This window comes from Silurus aristotelis (genome assembly GCF_946808225.1).
Source record: "Silurus aristotelis genome assembly, chromosome: 10".
Lineage (NCBI taxonomy): Eukaryota > Metazoa > Chordata > Actinopteri > Siluriformes > Siluridae > Silurus > Silurus aristotelis.
The window spans coordinates 20,978,303-20,997,289 of NC_139583.1; the positions used below are offsets into that span (position 1 = coordinate 20,978,303).

General features: G+C 38.5%; 1 protein-coding gene across 11 annotated transcripts in view; it reads right to left on the minus strand.

The window, feature by feature from the left end:
• Window positions 1–18,987, minus strand: part of ppfia1 (PTPRF interacting protein alpha 1) — an 84,450-nt gene that overhangs the window by 52,810 nt on the left and 12,653 nt on the right. The gene's annotated exons all lie outside the window — the stretch shown is intronic.

Genomic DNA, 18,987 nt, shown 5'->3' on the forward strand with positions numbered 1-18,987 from the left:
CTTCCTCTTTCTTTAGCTCCCGCCGCAGCTGACAAGGACAAACGAGCCTCGTCCCTCATCCCGAAAACCACAAATGCTCTCCAGTTATCGTTAGCATTTTGACGGAGAGAGAGAGAGAGAGAGAGAGAGAGAGAGAGAGAGAGAGAGAGAGAGAGAGAGAGAGAGAGATTGTGCACTATCGCTAATGCACTGTGAGCACCACTGTCCTTCTGCAGTAACATCAGAAATAACCGGGTCAAACAACTCCATCATCTGAGGGACCACAAGCTTCATTTAAAGAGCTTTTGTTTCATGATACCAGATTTAGGGTTGGCAAAATTCCCAGAATTTTCAACACTGGAAACGTTCCATTGGACTTAACGGGAATATATGGGAATCAAATGAGTGAATGAGAGTAAACTGGAAATTTACAAAAATTGCAAGTTAGTCTATAAAAGGGAACTAAATCGTAGTTGGAAATAATAATTTTTTTTTTTTATCTTGCAGGATAAATCAACCCTGCACATTCATCAATCACATGCACACAGCGCACTTTCTGCAGGGGGTATTGAGGCCACACCCCCTACATGCACTGTGCATTTCTCCATTACACAAAATATTGTCAAAATGTCCATATTTTCATGTAGTATTAATGGAAATTACCTAAATATTACATACATTTATATTTTAAACTTCCTTGCGCTGTGTGTAGGTTATTGTGCGACAAATTTACACTAACAATTAAATCAAAGTAAAAAATTTCCTTTAAAAAAATCTGTATTAGTTTGCAGTATATTTGTGTACAGTTTTATATAAATCTCCCCAGATTTCTAATGAATTCCCGTAAATTCTCCATAAATTGTTGGAATATTTCCAAAATTTCCCAGATGACGGTCCCATGGAAAGTTTGCGAAGATTTGCAGGAAAAGGTCCCGCCCCTTTATAACCCTTGCCAGGGTTCTGGCAATTGAGCCATTAGACATAACATGCAAGTGATTACTTCAATCTCTCGCTTCATGAGTATCGAGATAAGATTAGATTTAACGTTCAACACAAGTATGCAGTGCTGCTTCTTCTTCTTCGTCGTCTTCATATAGCTGTATGATGTTTCGGGAGACTCGATTGTAAACTAAGGCCCAAGTGGTTTTGTTTAGACCTGGGCAAAATGCAAGATTCAAAATCATGTTCACTTTTTAGGAATATTTTTCTCCCTTTTAAATCTCCATCTTTTGTTACAAGCGTAAATCTAATCTGAAATCGGTTCTGCGTTTTTTTTTTTTTTAGACTTTGTTTTATTATTTTCGTTGGCAAAGTCTTTAGCCGCAGCTACTCAGATCTGTGGACTAGATCCGTAATTGTGTTTTCTCATCACACAACACAATCCATACATTTAAGGTTTTATTAATAAAGTCGAAGTTTGATTCACACACAGCTTTTTGCACCCCCATTATGTCATTGCTAGACCTCCATGCCACTCGTATGTCCTTCACCAATGGCTGGAGAGTAGGCAGGAGAAGACGTAATTACAGAGGAGACTGGAAAGTGGAATGTGCGTTCCTTCTGACTGTGCGACATAGCCGAAGAGACGCGGTAAAAAAAATCCTCTTCTGCCCTTTCAGACTCCTCATTTTAGAAAACACTGATTCTGTGCTGACGGAGCAGACGGCTGTCTTTTATCTCGCACGGCAAACAGCCGAATGGGTCGTTTCAGTCTTATCAGCAGAAAACGCAGACGAAAATGTGACGCGCTCAAAGTCCTTATGCGATAGACGCGTGCAAAGCGATGACGAGAGAACAAACTACTCAAGATTGGAGAAGGCTGCTTAGCCTAGCAACAGCAAATGGATCTGTATTGGCGTGCAAAGTAGATTCTGATCAGTTTCGTGAGCTTCTGATCGCCTGACCGATGTACGCATTTGGCAAACGCTGATTGGTTAGAAGTAGGGCTGAAACGCTTCCTCGAGTAATCCGAATGCAAGAACGCAACGTTTTATGCTTCATATAGTCCATTTACCTACACATGGAGCACCAAGTTTCCCTACGGACCTTTATTGCACCACCCGCTAAACTCTAGACAAGTAAACAGTATGGAAGCCCGTTTCTGCCACACACAAAAATACAATAGAATTCGCCTAATTCTGACTTTATTTCTCGTAATTCCATTTTTCTTCCCCCTTACAATTCCGATTTGTTAGTTTTTTTATGTGGCGGAAATAGCCTGCCAAACAACGCAGAAGATGCTGCAGAATGAAAAGTGGAGGAACGGGGAGAAGGAAAAAAAAACGATTGGTGCAGAGAAGATTCGGGCCAAAGACAACCTTTCCACAGTTTCCACAGTTTGAGATCATTCCAAACTAAAACAAAGAAAACAGCATACAGTGCGTTTTACTTTTAAAAAAAATAAAATAATAAAAAACTGATGTTTATATTTTTTTATTCAGAACTTTTTTTATTTGTGTATTTTTATTTGCATTTTGATTTAATATTTAATGCAATTAAATGCACTAAATGGTTTTTAATTTTCACAGATCATCTCATTCAATTTCAGCAATAAAAATTTAAATTTTTCTAAAAGAAAACTAATGACTTTTTAAGAGCCCTGTCTTATTTTCTCTTGTAGATTTAGTATCGCTCTGTAATCGATGGACCAACCGATAGAATACTCAATTGCTAAAATAATGTGTGTGCACAAGGTTATTGTCCCGCTGGACCAGGTTGGAGTCCCCTAGTTCAGCTGAAGGGAATGTTTTATGCTACTACAATTGTTTGCTCTCCAACTTTGTGGTAACAGTTTGGAAAAGAACCCCATATGGCTGGAAAAGCCGGGTGTCGTAATACTTTTTTGTCCATGTGTATAATCAACTATTCACTTCTCCTGTGCACGGCATTTCTCTTGAATCTTATTAAGTTCTCTTTCAGACCATTTGGTCTTTTTGACGAGATTCTGCATGTGCATTTCCATCACCTTGTGCTGAATCATTTGCACAATCTACATCGTTGAACAAATGAGTACCAGTGCCTGGCTGTAAATGGAAGCGAGGAATCTTCCGGTTTGCCGGTCGAGCGACGGCTCCGCAGTCCTAAAAACAGTTTAATTTGCTGTTGCCTGAAGAGCTTTACTCGGCACGAGCTCTAAACTATGCACTGATTCACTCTAATAACGCAGGCTGCACTAATCATCTCTCCGTGATGCACTCGCAGATGAGATACAAAGGCCAGAGCAGAACACACACACAAAGGATAATTAAAATCAATGGAATAAGATGGAGAGCTCATGGAAAAAAACAGGTGCTGAACTGTTTGTTTAAAACACGCACGGTAAACCCGAAGCTCTCGGCCTTACGACATTCCCTGTGACTCACGCTTCCGAGGTGGGCTTTTTTTTCTTTTTGACGTCACACAGTGGGCAATTAACAATCATGAGCTCCAAATAGAGAAGAAAAGGAGTGCGGGAGCTGCTGAACCTGACAGCATGAATGAATAATTGCAAAAAAATCAACAAGAAATGACACTAATAAATGGAATCAAGTGTCAGTGACAGGTTGGTGGTGCAGGGATTTGAACTCACGACCTTCCTATCAGACGTCCAACATTGTGACCAGGTAGTTTCCATTAGCTAACGCTTCCCCTACTAGCCCTGACGATATTAGTAGTAGTTGACTTGGCTGAGATAAACAAGCATCCGTATAGTTCATTTTCATATATATATATATATATATATATATATATATATACATATATATACATATATCGCATTGGACTGTATTTTTTAGTCATTTCAGTGACATTTCGAAGAGCCGGAAATTACGCAGGTCGAAGCGTCTTGTGTTTTGTTTCGTGCAGCGTATTTTTTTTTTTTTTGAGGTTTCAGTGTGGATGAGCGACTTTTGGAAAAACGTTTTTTGACCCAAAATAAACCAGATTAGTGTCAATAGTCAGGGTGCCATTCTAATCATCATCTTTCAGCTGCTCCCATTAGGGGTCGCCACAGCGGATCATTCGTCTCCATACCTCCCTGTCCTCTACATCTGCCTCTGTCACACCAACTACCTGCATGTCTTCCCTCACCACATCCATAAACCTCCTCCTTGGTCTTCTTCTTTTCCTCCTTCCTGGTGGCTCCATCCTCAGCATTCTCCTACTGATATACCCCATGTCCCTCCTCTGCACATGTCCAAACCATCTCAATCTCGCCTCCCTCACCTTGTCTCTAAAACGTCCTAAATGCGCTGTCCCTGCGCTGAATAAATTCATTTCTAATTCTGTACATTTGTTGTCACTCCCAACGTAGTCCTGCCATAGTAATCCAGACCTGGAAATCACTCAAATCTAATTCCATACTTTTCCAAAATGCACTGGAACCCTGTCAATCTTTTCCAAAAAGGGCCAATGTGGGTGCAGGTTCTCATTCCAAAACCTACACGGCTATTTTTTTTTCCCCAAAGGGGACGGAACGTTCGCTCGCAAAAAGCTTTTTTTTTTTTTTTTATACATGCACAGTACCAAGAACTTTTCCATATGGACGAGCAATTTTATTTAAGAAAAAAAAGGAAAAAAAAGGATTTCAGATTTGTTTGTTTTTAATGTGGAAGTAGCCTGAATAAAGTGTCACTTAAAAACACAGTGGAAAGGATTTAGATTCTGTGTGAGGCAGACACAGGACAGAAGCTTACACATTACACATTACACACACACACACACACACACACACACACACACACACACACACACACACACACACACACACACACACACACACACACACACACACACACACACACACACACACACCCCTACTGAATGTAAATGAGCCTTTGGCATTTGGCCTCTGATTCAAACTCGGACTTCCTGATCATTAAGCCGAAGTGTGTGTGTGATCGTACGAGCTGCTCCTTTTCACTGTGGGCCTCAAACACATCTCCATTTCCCTCAGGTATCAAGTACATATCGTTATAGGGATCCATTTCAGTATTTTCAGACGAGCAGCGTGACGATATAGATTGCAGCAAGTCAGCACCGTGGACAGAATAGAAGGTCTCAGCGTACTGCAACATTGCAGTTTCCCGCTTTCACTGTAACTTACAGGTCAAAGCCCCTGTGCACAAAGCAAGTCCCATGTTGAAAAAAACCTTTGCTTCTGAGGAACTGGAGTGACCTTCACAGAGTCAACATGATCGCCACTAAACGCCCTCGGGATGAACTAAAACACTGACTGCACCCTAGACCTGCTTATCCGACATCGGTATCTGATCTCACTAATACCGCTCTAGCTGAGTAAACACAAATCCCCACAGCCGTGTTGCAAAATCTAGTGGAAAGACTTCAGAGAAGAATGGGGATTTTTATAACAGTTAAAAAAAAGGGGGATAAATCTGGAAATGAACGTTTAGGTGAACAAGAACGTCCAAAAATATACTGCGCATCATGATCCAAAACCAATACAGTTACAGAAGCTACAGTCCAATAGACACTGATCTACTGCATAGGCTTCAACAGCACTGCATTTCTGATGCCTTTAGGACACATCTGGAGTTCTAGAGCACTTCCTTGTTTGAAGGTTCAAGGGAAACGTTCAGGCTGCGGGTTCTAAAATCTAGTGGAAAGCCTTCCCAGAAGAATAGGGATCATTATAACAAAAAAAAAAAAAAAAAAGGGGGATAAATCTCGAAGTGGGTGTTCAAGTGTCCAAAAAATGTCCAATCACATACTATATCCATATAGACGCAACAATTTAATAGACTCTGGCTCCACTGTGTAGGCTTTGAGGGTTCTCGAGCACTTTTTTGAAGCTTCACGGAAAACGTTCTGGCTGTGGGTTCTGGAATCCTTTCCTAGTTAAGCACTTGAAGAACTCCATGTTGTTCATTAACACCGTGTAATAATTATTAATGCCAAACATAAATACAGATGGTCCCAGAGTTATGATGGTTTGACCTACGATTTCATAAATCCTGTGAGGATCATGGAGCTAGAACAATAAAAAAATAAATAAATAAATAAAATAAAGATATCAAGTTTAGCAGGGCAGGCAAACATTGCAGCGCATGCCCCGCCCTCTGCTCGCGAACCGCCGCTGTCATACTGTCTAGCTCATATTGTACGGTACCTCAAATTGCTCCGTTTTGCTAAATCATTTACTGTAATTTATTGCATTCTTAACATAGTACAGTACATTACCCCACCCTGTTCATAATGACTCCTGCGTATGCTAGGCCATGTCTCGAATACTTTCAAGTTATTAAGGTCAGTGTCTCCTTGGAAATCGAGGACTACCAGTTTAAACGTATATCCAGAATGCGGGTTATAGAAGATCTATACAGGTGAATGGGAAAATATTTGAAAGATTTAAATTGAACATTGGCCTGAAAATGATTCGATATGTTTGAGTGCTAATAAAATTGGCTCGGATTCAATTAGAGTCAATTCGAATACATTTTACTTCAGTCAAAATTTCACATGTAGCGAAGATCTGGTTAATGTTTAGTGATTTTGTAAGCAATGCCACAAGCATTTGGCAGATGCCCTGAATTCCCTTAAGGTACTTACAATGATCTCATTCACACTGAGCAGTTTGCGGTTAAGGGCCTTGCTCAAGGGCCAAAAAGCACCAGCTTGATGATGCTGGGATTGAACCTCTTGACCTTCCAATTCGAAGTCCAATCAGACATTTAACATTTTCACCAGAGATACAGCAGAATTCCTTCATTTCGTTTTCTCTCTTGCATTGATTTTCCACAGCGTTATCATTTTGAATCCTACATTCCCCCCCCCCCCTTCTTTTCTTCTTCTTTCTTTTTTTTTTTTGTTTTTTTTGTTTTTTTTTGTGATTCAACCTGAATATTGTCTTGACCCTCTTTTCAATTCAAACACTTCATGAGCACAAACTCTGTCGATTAAAATTACGGTACAAACAAAAATGCAGGCAAAAATAAATAAATAAATAAAAAATTTAAAAGGCTTAAAAGTCAATGTAGTGTTATTTAGAAGTTTTGCGTATTTATAAGTGCTTGCATGGTTTTTGTAAAATACTGCAATATGAGACCACAACACGCATCAGAAAAGCCACAACAGACTTTTTTTTTTTATTTACTTTTTATATCATAAAACCTTAGTAGTATATTGTATTGTAATGTATTTTCAAGAACATCGCTAACTTTTTCTTATATTTACTGGCAAATGTAAAGAAAATAAACATTCGCATAACAAAGCTGTTTACACACGTCGCTTGAGGAGTCTATGGGCAATATTCTCATGCGCGCACACACGGCATAAAATCATAAAACATTTAGGATGCTAATGTTCGCCCAGCAGATGTTGAGCAGGTAAGAAACAAAAAAGGATATGGTTACTAAAGAGCAGCTCACCTGTCAGCATGCCCCTTTAAAAGAGGGTCAACGCACGCGCATGCACACAAACAGCACACGTATACACTAGGGGTGTAACGACACACGTATTCGGGCCGAATTTTTTCTGGTACAGGGCTTTCGGAATGCAGTCCTTTTCACGTGCGAATCGGAATTCCCTCAGTGTCGGACTTAAATGTCGGACCGTACGATTGCTTGGCGATTTTTTGATTATCGTTAAATTTGAAAGCACATACACAACAATGCCAGAGGTATAAACCAAGATCTACAACACTCCCTGGTTACACGATCTAGAAGCATTTTGCAGCGAAGTGTGTGTTTTAGAGCACTTCCTGGTTGTCTGGGATTGCAAATGCTCTAGAACTCTTCATTTCAAGCCCTCTCTCAAATCCAGCTGTGGATGCAACAGCTTACTTCAACTCTGCTATTTAAATTCACATCTGGCATCGAGCTGCTGCTGCTGCAGTTTTAACAAACCAGCCTTTGTGTGTGTGTGTGTGTGTGTGTGTGTGTGTGTGTGTGTGTGTGTGTGTGTGTGTGTGTGTGTGTGTGTGTGTGTGTGTGTGTCTGCTTATACCATTACATACAGTGTAAAGACAGAGGTCATAACATTTCAGAACATAAAAGGTCTGGTGAGAAGATTTTAAAAGGTATTTACCTCTCGAATAAAACAACAAGATTTAATTATGGTCTGTTTTCTCTTTAGAAGAAAAAAAAAAGCGAGAGAGAGAGAGAGAGAGAGAGAGAGAGAGAGAGAGAGAGAGAGAGAGAGAGAGAGATGCAGTTGAAAATTTCCTAGGCTGTTTTTAAACTTCACTCTCGAGACAGATGCTTGTTTCGGCTCCTGCCTGCAGCAAAATATAATTTAAAGATGAACAAAGAGTTCACGATGATTTATGACGAAGGAGCACATATTTACGGTACGAGCGCACACCACCAGACCTCCTCCTTAAAACACTGCTGAATTTGGGTATGTGAAAGAACTACAGAAGAAGTATAACCAGAAATAAAAAGTAAAAAACATTCCCTCATTCTCCACTTCAGTTGGATCGGTTAGGGACGTTACGTTTTTGAACATGCGGAGGACATCACACGTAGGAGAGACACTCCAAACTTTCTATTATTACCAGCAAATCGGGATGAAAGTGGAATGAGTTGTTCAAAAAGCACGTAGGAATCTTATAGTCAGACGTACACAGACTTTCAGGGTAGTGTAGTTTAAATCCAGAGCTGATGGCTTGGCTTGATTGGCCTACTGTGGGAACAAACCCTCTCTTTTTCTCTTTCGAGAAATTGATATTGACTAATCGATTTTTATTTCGCTTTACTGAACTCCATATAGTCTCCGTTTACACTGACAGGAAAAGAGATCTATTGCTCATCTTTCAGAAAAAAAAAAAATGAAAAGCATCACGGAAGTCAGATGGGAGAAAAGAATCCGGGCTTTTTAGTCCACATGGGTGTGTTTTCCAAAAAAAAAAAAAAAAAAAAAAAAAAAAAAAAAAAAAAAAAAAATTTAGATTTAAATGTTTATCTTTCAAAAGCATATGTATGCTGTTATGGGATTTAACACAGAGGGGCGGAGCTTCCAGCAGCTGTCCGTTAAGATTGAAACGGTCGCTTATGCGATTGGAAACCGTTCCGGATTGCTTTAATCTCATGTGCTCTTTTTATTCAGGGTAATGTGCCTTTACACATGCAGGGAAGGTTGTATGTAAAAGTAAAAGTTGGTGTGTCGCCAAATAATATGAAGGCAGGACCAGCGAACTGGAGAGGAGAAAAAAAACAAAAACAAAAAAAATAAAAAGGTGTTTGCGTTTCTGCAGCTGCTCAATCTGATGACTGTGTAATTCTGATCACTCCATTTAGGGAAGTGCACTTAGCCTGAGAGGGGGGCGAGATCCATCAAACAGACAAGAGCTGAAGAGAGCGTGGCCAAAGAGACGACACAACGCTTATTTAACCGTTCCGACAAACTTAACCCTTTCCGACAGATCGGCAGCGAGCGGAGGTTCTTGATAAATGTTAATGTGCAAATTTGGGTAATAAAAAGAAATTATGAAAGTTTTTTTCAAAAGATTAATAAATAAATAAAATCAAAAGCTGTGCAGCATCAGTACTGACAAATGCTGAATTTTATTTTATTTTATTTTTAAACATTTCTGTTTATTGAGGGAGGAAAAAAATGTTTGATTAAGCAGCACTGCATACTTAAGCAAATTAAAATTAAAATATTTGTCCTGTTATGTCCAGTTACACGTTTGTGTATAAAAACTGCAAAAACTTAGAAACCTGATAGAACAGGATTTTTGTCCGGCTTTAACGTGCTGACGAGTGGATGTGGCTTTTAGGGCTGAAACGATTCTTATTTTTAAGTTTAGGTAGCGTTTATTTTTTATTTTTTTTATAGTTTGAACTATATTTAGTTTATATTTATGTTTTAATATATATATACACATATTTTTTTGATGTAATATGGCAATTAAAGGCACTGAATCGGATACATTTTTTACAAATATTCTTGCATGAAATTTCAGCAATAAAAATTTCATTTTAATGACTTGTTTAATTTAAGAGCCCCGTCTTTTCTCTTGTATATTTTCTATCGCTGTTTAATAAACAAAGTACTTATCCGATTACAGAAATTAATCTATGGAATAATCGGCAACTCATAACTCGATCACAAAAATGAATTCAATTCGAATTACAGGTAATTCATACAAAAATGATTTGCCTCGATTTTTTGTTTAGTCCATTTACCTACACATGGAGCACTGGCTTTTCCACTAACCTCTATAACTGACACTGGACACGTAACACTGTTGAAAAAATGGAGGACCGAGGAGAAAACAGGGGCCAAGAACAAGATTCAGACCAAAGAAACAAAGTTCCCAAAGTTTGGGATCATTTGGAACTAAAAAATGAAGAAAACACAAAGTTCGGTTACTGTTTTTAAAGTCATTTGAAATTGATTTTGATATATTTTTATTTATATTAAGTAGTGGAGCACATTTTTAAAGCTGACGATAAATCCGTGGAAACTCTTATTTTTAAGTAAACTCTTAAGTAACTCTTAAGTAACTCTTAAGTAACTCTTAAGTAACTCTTAAGTAACTCTTAAGTAACTCTTAAGTAACTCTTAAGTAACTCTTAAGTAACTCTTAAGTAACTCTTAAGTAACTCTTAAGTAACTCTTATTTTTAAGTAAAACTTAAAAATAAGAATCGATTTAATAAACGAATACACGAGTGAGAATAATTATGAGTTTCCCACTGTGGGAGCGACTTTTTTGAACGCACTGTATTTGTATTTTGATGTAATGTGGCTATTGAATGCACTAAATGGGTTTAGTTTTCACCGCTATTCTTATACGCTTATAAAAATGTATAAAAATTTAAATGTTTCTAAAAAAGAAACTACTGACTTGTTCTTTTTAAGAGACCCGTCTTATTTTCTCTTGCATATTTAGTATCGCTCTTTAATAAATAAAAAGCACTTCCTATCCGATTACTCGATGGAATAATCGGTAGAATACTCGACCACTAAAGTAATCGATAGCTGCAGTCCTGGTTGCTTTGATATGCCACGAGTGTGAACAATGCTGCTCAGGAAATCCCGATTGTGTCGACCGTAAACCAGGTTCCTCTGCTTTGAGCTGTGGGTCAGATCACACCACTCTGAGTGGAGTGGATTATTTTCCTGAGTGAGAAATCTTCCTTTGCTTCTCAGTCAAGTGTTACACATTAATACACAGCAAGCATATTAAAGTGTTCAAATAAAAAATTAAAAAAAAAAAAAAAAAGACTTGGAATCATGGGAAATGTCCGTTTGGGTTTATCTGCACAAAAAGATTCATTAATACCCTTCTTTAGAGAGTCTACAGAGGTTCCAGGCACATTACTGTTGTCATTTCTTTTTTGTTGTTGTTGTTTTACAGACAAAGCTGGGCGGTGATGCTGAAAGAACGTTCACAGATAAAAATAGAGGACAGGACAAGAAAACACACATCCAGCCTACACAGTGGCAGTATGAATACAGTAACCCATGAATTAATGCAGCACATCTAATGAATTTCCTCACAGATATTACTGTGGAGTCACTTGGCCGATTCGCGCTACAGCAACACGGGATTAATCCAAGTGTTCAGGGTGAGAAAGTAACATTTATTTAACTAAATAAGAAAATTCTGATTTTATCAATGCTTTTATAGCTTATAGACACATCAAGAGAGAGAGAGAGAGAGAGACGGAGGGGGAGAGAGAGCGAGAGAGAGAACAGTCACTCTGTACAGCAGCTGGTCTCAGTAATGACCGCTGGCTCTCACTCTTCATACCTCCATTGCAGGGAAAAAAAGGGTCAGAGTTTCCTTAAAAAGGATGGTAAGATTTTTCTCTGAAATCAATACAGATTGTATTTTTAGCTGTATGCAACTTATCGAGGCGTCTCTGAGATCGCATTATGTAGGTGAGATTCATTGACGGGAACGTCGCCACCCCTCACCCACAAGAACGCGGTAGCAGAGTCGGAAAAGTCAGACTGCAGTTGATGATGGAAACAATACACGATCGAGCTTTTTGCAGGGACGAGGTCGCTTTAGCACACGTTTGCCTGAAGAGGACAAGTAAATAAAGGTGCGGATATTTCCAGAACGCGTCTTGGGAATCAGATCTTCTGAACTAACAGTAGATCTTTGGAATTTCAAGAGCATTTTACATACCAAACTCACTCAAACATGCAATTACTTAATCAGCTGGACATGAGATTTGTATGTGCTTTTTGAACATCCCATTCCACATTTAGTCCCCATTCACTGTTGCAATAACAGATCTATAGCAGGCCACTCATGATCTCCCACTTCGACCACATGTAAAGCATATCTTTATGGAGCCGCCTTTGTGCACAGAGGCACCGTCATGCTGGATCAGGTTTGGATTATTCAAGTGAAGGGAAGGTTTCATTTCACTGCATCCAAAAAGAAAACCCTCCTATCCAAGTGTGCCCCCAATTTATTGTGGTAACAGTGTCCAGAAGAAACCCATATGGCCGGAAAAGTCAGGTGTCGCAATACTTTTGTCCATATGGTGTATTATGGCTGTGGCACCAGTTATTTTTGCTGATCTAAAGAGCTTAAGGAAACACGTCTTGCGGCAGACATTAAATTTGTTTTATATTGATAGATTCCAGCTATCACAAAGCTATTAGTGATTCCTGCTGATATAGATGATCGTCATGAGCTTATGGCGAGCACCTCAAGCATTTTGAGGCTACAGACGGCGAGAGGGGAAAAAAAAATACTCGCCATCAAAGAAAACAAATTTGCACGGCCCAGCAAAACAAACACTCGTTATTGCGATCGCAAAGTGAATGAATGGAATGAATGAATGAATGAATGAGGCACACTGCTGTATTCAGCCTGAACTTAAACAGAGTGCATTTACTGAGATCGATTTCCACCCACGAATGGTTTATGAGCCGAAGCCCAAAATTGCTGTGATTAATTATTTACTAGAATTAATTATTTATAAATTATTTATTTGGGCTTAGTTTGTGAAAATGCACAGGTCGAATGATTATGTTCATTGTTTTTTTTTCCAAATACACTATATTCCAGAAATCTCTATCCAAGATAAACAATTAGAAGTATTAGAAACACACACATATACACACACATATACACACACATATACACACACACACACTATTGCCAAAAGTACTGGGACACCTGACCTTTCCTGCTATATGTGGTTCTTTTCCAAACTGTAACCACAAAGCTCAAGGCACTCAATTCTACAGGACGTCTTTAGATGCGTTATAATAAAATTTTGCCTTCACTTAAACTTGGAAGTCCAAACCTGTTTCAGTATGGCAATGCCCCTGTGCTCAAAAGGAGCTCCATGAAGATCTGGTTTACATGCTTTGGAGATCTTGAGTGGCCTGCTATAAAGCTCTGATCTCATCCCTACTGAAGACCTTTGGGATAAATTGGAACGCTGACTGCACTCCAGGTCTCTTTACCTACATCAGCACCTTTATAGCTCTTATTAGCGTGCACCACTGTATTTTGCTTTGAACTCTATTGTACAATCAATTGTTTCTACAACAAACAAAAAAAGTCAACTACAAAAGAAAAATGCATTAGCTAAGCAGATTACAGAGTAATGGTTTCTATCTATTTTGTTCTTTCATATTTCATGAAATCATGAATGAGAGGAACCATGGTAATTTTAAGTTTACGGCCAAATGCCGTAAAACGTAGAAACCTTTGGAAAACACGCACATATACATATTTATTTGTCCTTACAATACTATAGAGTTAAAGTCCCGCAAGCGAACTCTCTACAGCCCCTAACGAAACATACACACTCAGCCAAAGGGGACGCATCCTTATATGTCTAGTTTCCTTCTGTAAATCTTTCTTAAACGGCACACACGGGGCTAAAAAGATCTGCTCTCTTTCAGTGGCAAACGAAAAGATGGGATCATGTGAAATGTGTTAAATGTGTTTCCCACAGATTCAATGCATCCAGTGTGCTGGCTGAGGTTAAACACTAAGAGCAAAGCTGTTACTCTTACACTCTTTCTCTCTCAAACACACACACACTTAATCCAAACCATAAAGCACACAGGAAAAATGTCCAGCTAGGCCAATTAAGCTTAAAGAGAATCTCTCACACACACACACACACACACACACACACACACACACACACACACACACACACACACACACACACCCCCTCTGGGAACTGGCCTGGGCAACACAATAAATTAAAATGAATGAGATGTTGGAAGAATGTAAAAACAAATAAATAAAATAATCAAAAATGAACGTGAAAAGAATAAAACACACAGCAGACCGGGACAATTTTTTGTGCATACAGCAAAAACTGTGAGCAAGAACTGTGGGTTATGTCCCATTCTCAAACAAGGGAAGGCTATAAACTGTGCTTAAGCCAAATCACAAAAAAAAGGCTGGGGAGGAATATTTCGATTCGCTTTTAAACCTTGAAATGTATTTATAAATTATTTTTTTATTTAATTAATAAACCAAATAGGGTCTAACAAATGTAAACTTCCCCTTACGAGAAAAATAAATCAAGGACCGTGACGTCGGAGCGACGTGGGGCCGCCTTCCCGTGGGCTCACCACCTGCAGGAGGGACCGTAAGGGACCGGTGCTGAGAGGATTGGGCAGCAGTCGAAGGCGAGGCCTTGACAGCCCGATCCCTGGACACGGAGAAGTGTCTGGGGAATCTGCTTAGATTGCTGCCCCCGCGACCCAAATTACGGATAAGCTGGAGAAGATGAAATGAAATTAAATGAAATGTAAAAATGAAATGCAAACTTCATTTAATTCTTCCATTTTATTTACATTTTATTTAATCGATTTCATTTGTGCAAATTGAATCGATTTCAATCAATATAGAAAAATTTAATTGCAAAAATTCAATTTATTTCATTTTGTTTTTAAATCTTTGTTTTGTAGTAAATATTATAAAATATTGTTTAGTATATTATTCAACCGATCAGGCATTTTATTTTCAATTGATTTAGAAATGTAAACTGTTGAACTTATTAACACAAATGTTCATAATAATAAACTGTAATAAAAAAAAACACCAGCAACTTTATGCATTGCATTTCTTCCTCTAAACCAGACCTGGGCATTTTACGGCCCTTTGGGCCACTTACTGGGCATCCCTGTCCAGCCCGCGGTATGTCAGTCATAAACACAAATGAACAAGTATTTATGCTGTCCATGCAATATGACTGTGTTGCTTTTATTTTGAAAAACAATGACGTGCTATTTATGTATGGTCGCACGTATCTTTGTCTGTCTGCGACAAGTGATGCTAGCCAGCTACCCCTGGCCTCCCCAAAAAAATGTCAGCTCACATAAAAAAAAAGAAAAAAAAAAGAAATGCTGATTCCGAATGCTGCGTTTTCAACAAGACTGCTAAATATTTCTTTACAGAAGTCAAAGGTAACGCCGTGTGCTTAGTTTGTGGTACACAAGCCGCTGTGTTTAAGGATTACAATCTGAATCACCACTACGTGACCAAACACGAGGAGAAATATAAGAGCTTATCTGACGAAGAGCACGCGAAGAAGTCGGAGGCTTTGCTTGCCAAGCTGCAAACTCAACAAACGCTTCTTACAAAACTTTGCAAATCCAGATACAGATCCTCTATAACTGATAATCACCTCTCAGCTGTCCTTCGCATAGCCACCTCAGACATTCAGCCAGATTTCAGTGCACTTGAAGCCCAAGACAGACTGGATTTTTCTCACTGAACAAGTAAACTAAACTGAAAACATCAAAAACACTTATTGCTTTTTGTATAAAGTTGTTTAGTTGCTTATCTTTACATACTGCAAAACACTTTTTTAGTATTTGTGAAGATTAACAAGTTAAAAATAAAATGAAACTGTTTATTACTTGCTTCACTCGCTTTATTACTTTACTTACTAGAAGCTTATCAAAATGTATAATTTACTGCTTTTTTTACAATGGGAGAAAATTTATATTGAGCAGAATTAATTTTAAGCATAATTTTTATCATTGGGTTGGCCCTCCAACACAGTTCAGATTTTTCATGTGGCCCCCTATAGAAATGAATAGCCCAGGCCTGGTCTAAGCGGTCCCAAATGGAACACGAACTGTGACCGAGCTACGTACCGATGTGCGAATTTATTGTACCCTTACACTCCTACCTACCTACCTACCTACCTACCTACCTACCTACCTACCTACCTACCTACCTATCTATCTATCTATCTATCTATCTATCTATCTATCTATCTATCTATCTATCTATCTATCTATCTATCTATCTATATATCGTTCACAATTCACATTTATTACAATACTGTTTCTCACCTGATGTTTAAACAACAAAAAAAACAACAACAATTAAACACAAAGCTATAATTATAATTATATAATGAACTAATAGTTGAAACTGAAAGAACAGAGGGAGATCAGTGTGGAAAGAAGGTGCAAGAAGCATTTTCATGGGGCCAAACACATTCACAATCACTGGAAAGCAAAGCCAGACCTTCAAACAAAGGAATTCAAGAACAATTTCTATATGTTTTGATCACAAACAGTAGTGGAATACCCTGACTGTAAGAGACGATGGTCTCATGGCGCTAGACGTAAGCAGTTTTCTCATGCCATTGGGACTTTTCACAAGTACATGGCGCGGTCATGAAATCTGCTGTATGACCTTGGTTCATAGTCCTGAAGATGTCTACCAAGAGATACAGGTTTGTTGGTCTATTACAAGCAATCCGATTGGGATCCGAGTTTACTGTGATGACGTTTTTCTATATTTCATGGTGATTGGACAAATCTTGTAGGAGTAGCAAAAAAAAAGTTTAAAAAAAGGTTGCTTTCAGGATACTGAACTCGTTTTGACTCATGGAATGAAGGGAAGTCTGGCTTGTAAATTACGGACACACTGTTAAAGTTATGACCATAAACGTACTTTAAATTAGGCCCAAATTTGACCCAATAGTGCTGTTAGAGCCTTGGCGGGATTTCGCCCAAACTTCGGTCAGAATGTTCCTAAAACCCTGTCCAATCAATGTGCCAAATCTCACAACTATTCAACAGCTGTTTCTCTGTTAAAGACACCTTGTCAAACTAAAAAGAAAACCACCTTTAAGCCCCTAATCAAGATTTCATTGCACAAACCAAATCTATATTCAAGTTTAAACCTGAAATGTACTTTACAAACAAAACAGCACGTGGTTGACGGGTATTTGCTTGCCATCACTATTGGGGAACTACGTGCATTTTCTTTTTTAAATATATATTACGTTTTGGATTCTGTTCCACTTTTTCTGTGCACAATTGCTCCCCTTTAATTCAGGACTTCTGCAGGTTTTATCAAGACTACCTTTAAAAAAAAGAAAAAAAAGAAAAGAAAAAGACGCACACAAACACAATACTGACTTTAATCAAGTACCAGTCATTTTTTTCAAGTCAGGTATCACTAAACTTGCACTTCCCCATAGGTGAAAAATAAGTTGTACATTTCCAGAGAGATTTTTTTTTGTGTGTTGTTTTTTTTTTTTTTACTGAAAGCTGATTGGCTGTTGCATGTTGATCTCTGTTGTTGTTGTAATGCAGCGAATTATATTTGGACTAGCGAAAGAAAGAACGACAACACCATGTCGTGTAACATGTTACAGGTAGCATTACATGGTCATTGGAAAGTTAAGACCTGTTTAAAATTATTTAAGACCAGCGGATTTAAGACTTTTCAAGGCTTAAGATTTAGATTTGAAAGTTTATAATACTCTGTAATTGCGATCCCCTTTTGAGAAGCAACTCTTGAAAGGGACTGTAGCGCAACAACAACAAGAGTGCTTTCATGTTGTTTATCTCTGTACTGTTGGTGGACAATGGAGTAAAACCTGACTGTCTGCTACATATCCAGGTGCAATGCTGAACCCATGCCGATGTATTGTAAGGCGTCTTAGTTATGGCTTGGTTTGCTACGAGGAACACTTTCTGACATGATACACCAAATTACACCATCGCTGTGACACCTTATCCACAGGAAGTGCCTTCTTTTAGTCATTTAAGTTACATTCTGTGAAAGGTCAGAACAATTCTGGCAGGAAATTTAAACTATAGCGGGGAAAAAAAAAAGAAAAAAAAAAACACAACTCAGCCTTCTTGGCAGGGAGGAAAAAAAAAAAGACCACGTGTGTGTGAGGTGTCCCTGCATTTCAGAGTCTCGAGCTCAGGAATTTGTGGGAATTCCTCAGGATGGAGGGAAAGAGACAAGGAGGGAACTTTTTTTTTTTAATGCCCTGAGGCTGAGCTTTCTGAAACCGCTGAAGAAAAGAAAAGGAAAGAAGTAAAAGAAAAAAAAAAAAAAGGAAGAAAACAATACAAAGAAAGCCTTGGGAATTATTGATTTAAATAGCTTAAGTGGCAAAGGAGAAAGGAAGTGGTTTGTCCGTGCTCTTTAACCAGGCCTGTGCAACACACAAACAAGCACACACTTCTCAAAACACACACACACTTCTCAAAAGCTGATCATTGTGATCTCGTTTACACTGACAGTGACTTCTTTCATCTAGATTTATAAAAAGTTGCATGAAATGGTTAAAATGTTATCTAGAGTCACTGATTGAGAAAATGTATCAGCGGGTTATGTAATTCTTTCCGCTCTCAGAGATACGCTGTCTGCTCGGTATTCTGCCGACTAGACGCAAACAATGACGGGAAAAAAAAACGCAACACGAAACACTTTTGTGGATGAGATTTGTAGGTGCATTTTGAACATCCATTCCCCATTAGTCCCCATTTACTAATAATCTTCACACTTCTGGGAAGATGTTCCACTAGATTACGGAGAGTTCTCGTAAAGATTCAGAACATCAGGAACACACACATCTCTAAACTTGCACTTCCCCATAGCTGAATCCCCACATAGTCTGTGCTACAATCAGAGAGATTCACGCCAGTAACAGAAAGCTGATTGGCCGCTGCATGTCTTAATGTTGTAAAAAAAAGCGAAGAGTTTGACGAGACAAAAAAAAAAAAAGAACTAAACAAACCAACAAAAAAAACATTATAAAGTGCGGTGGGAGCATTGAAATGAGCATTACATTAATATCGCAAA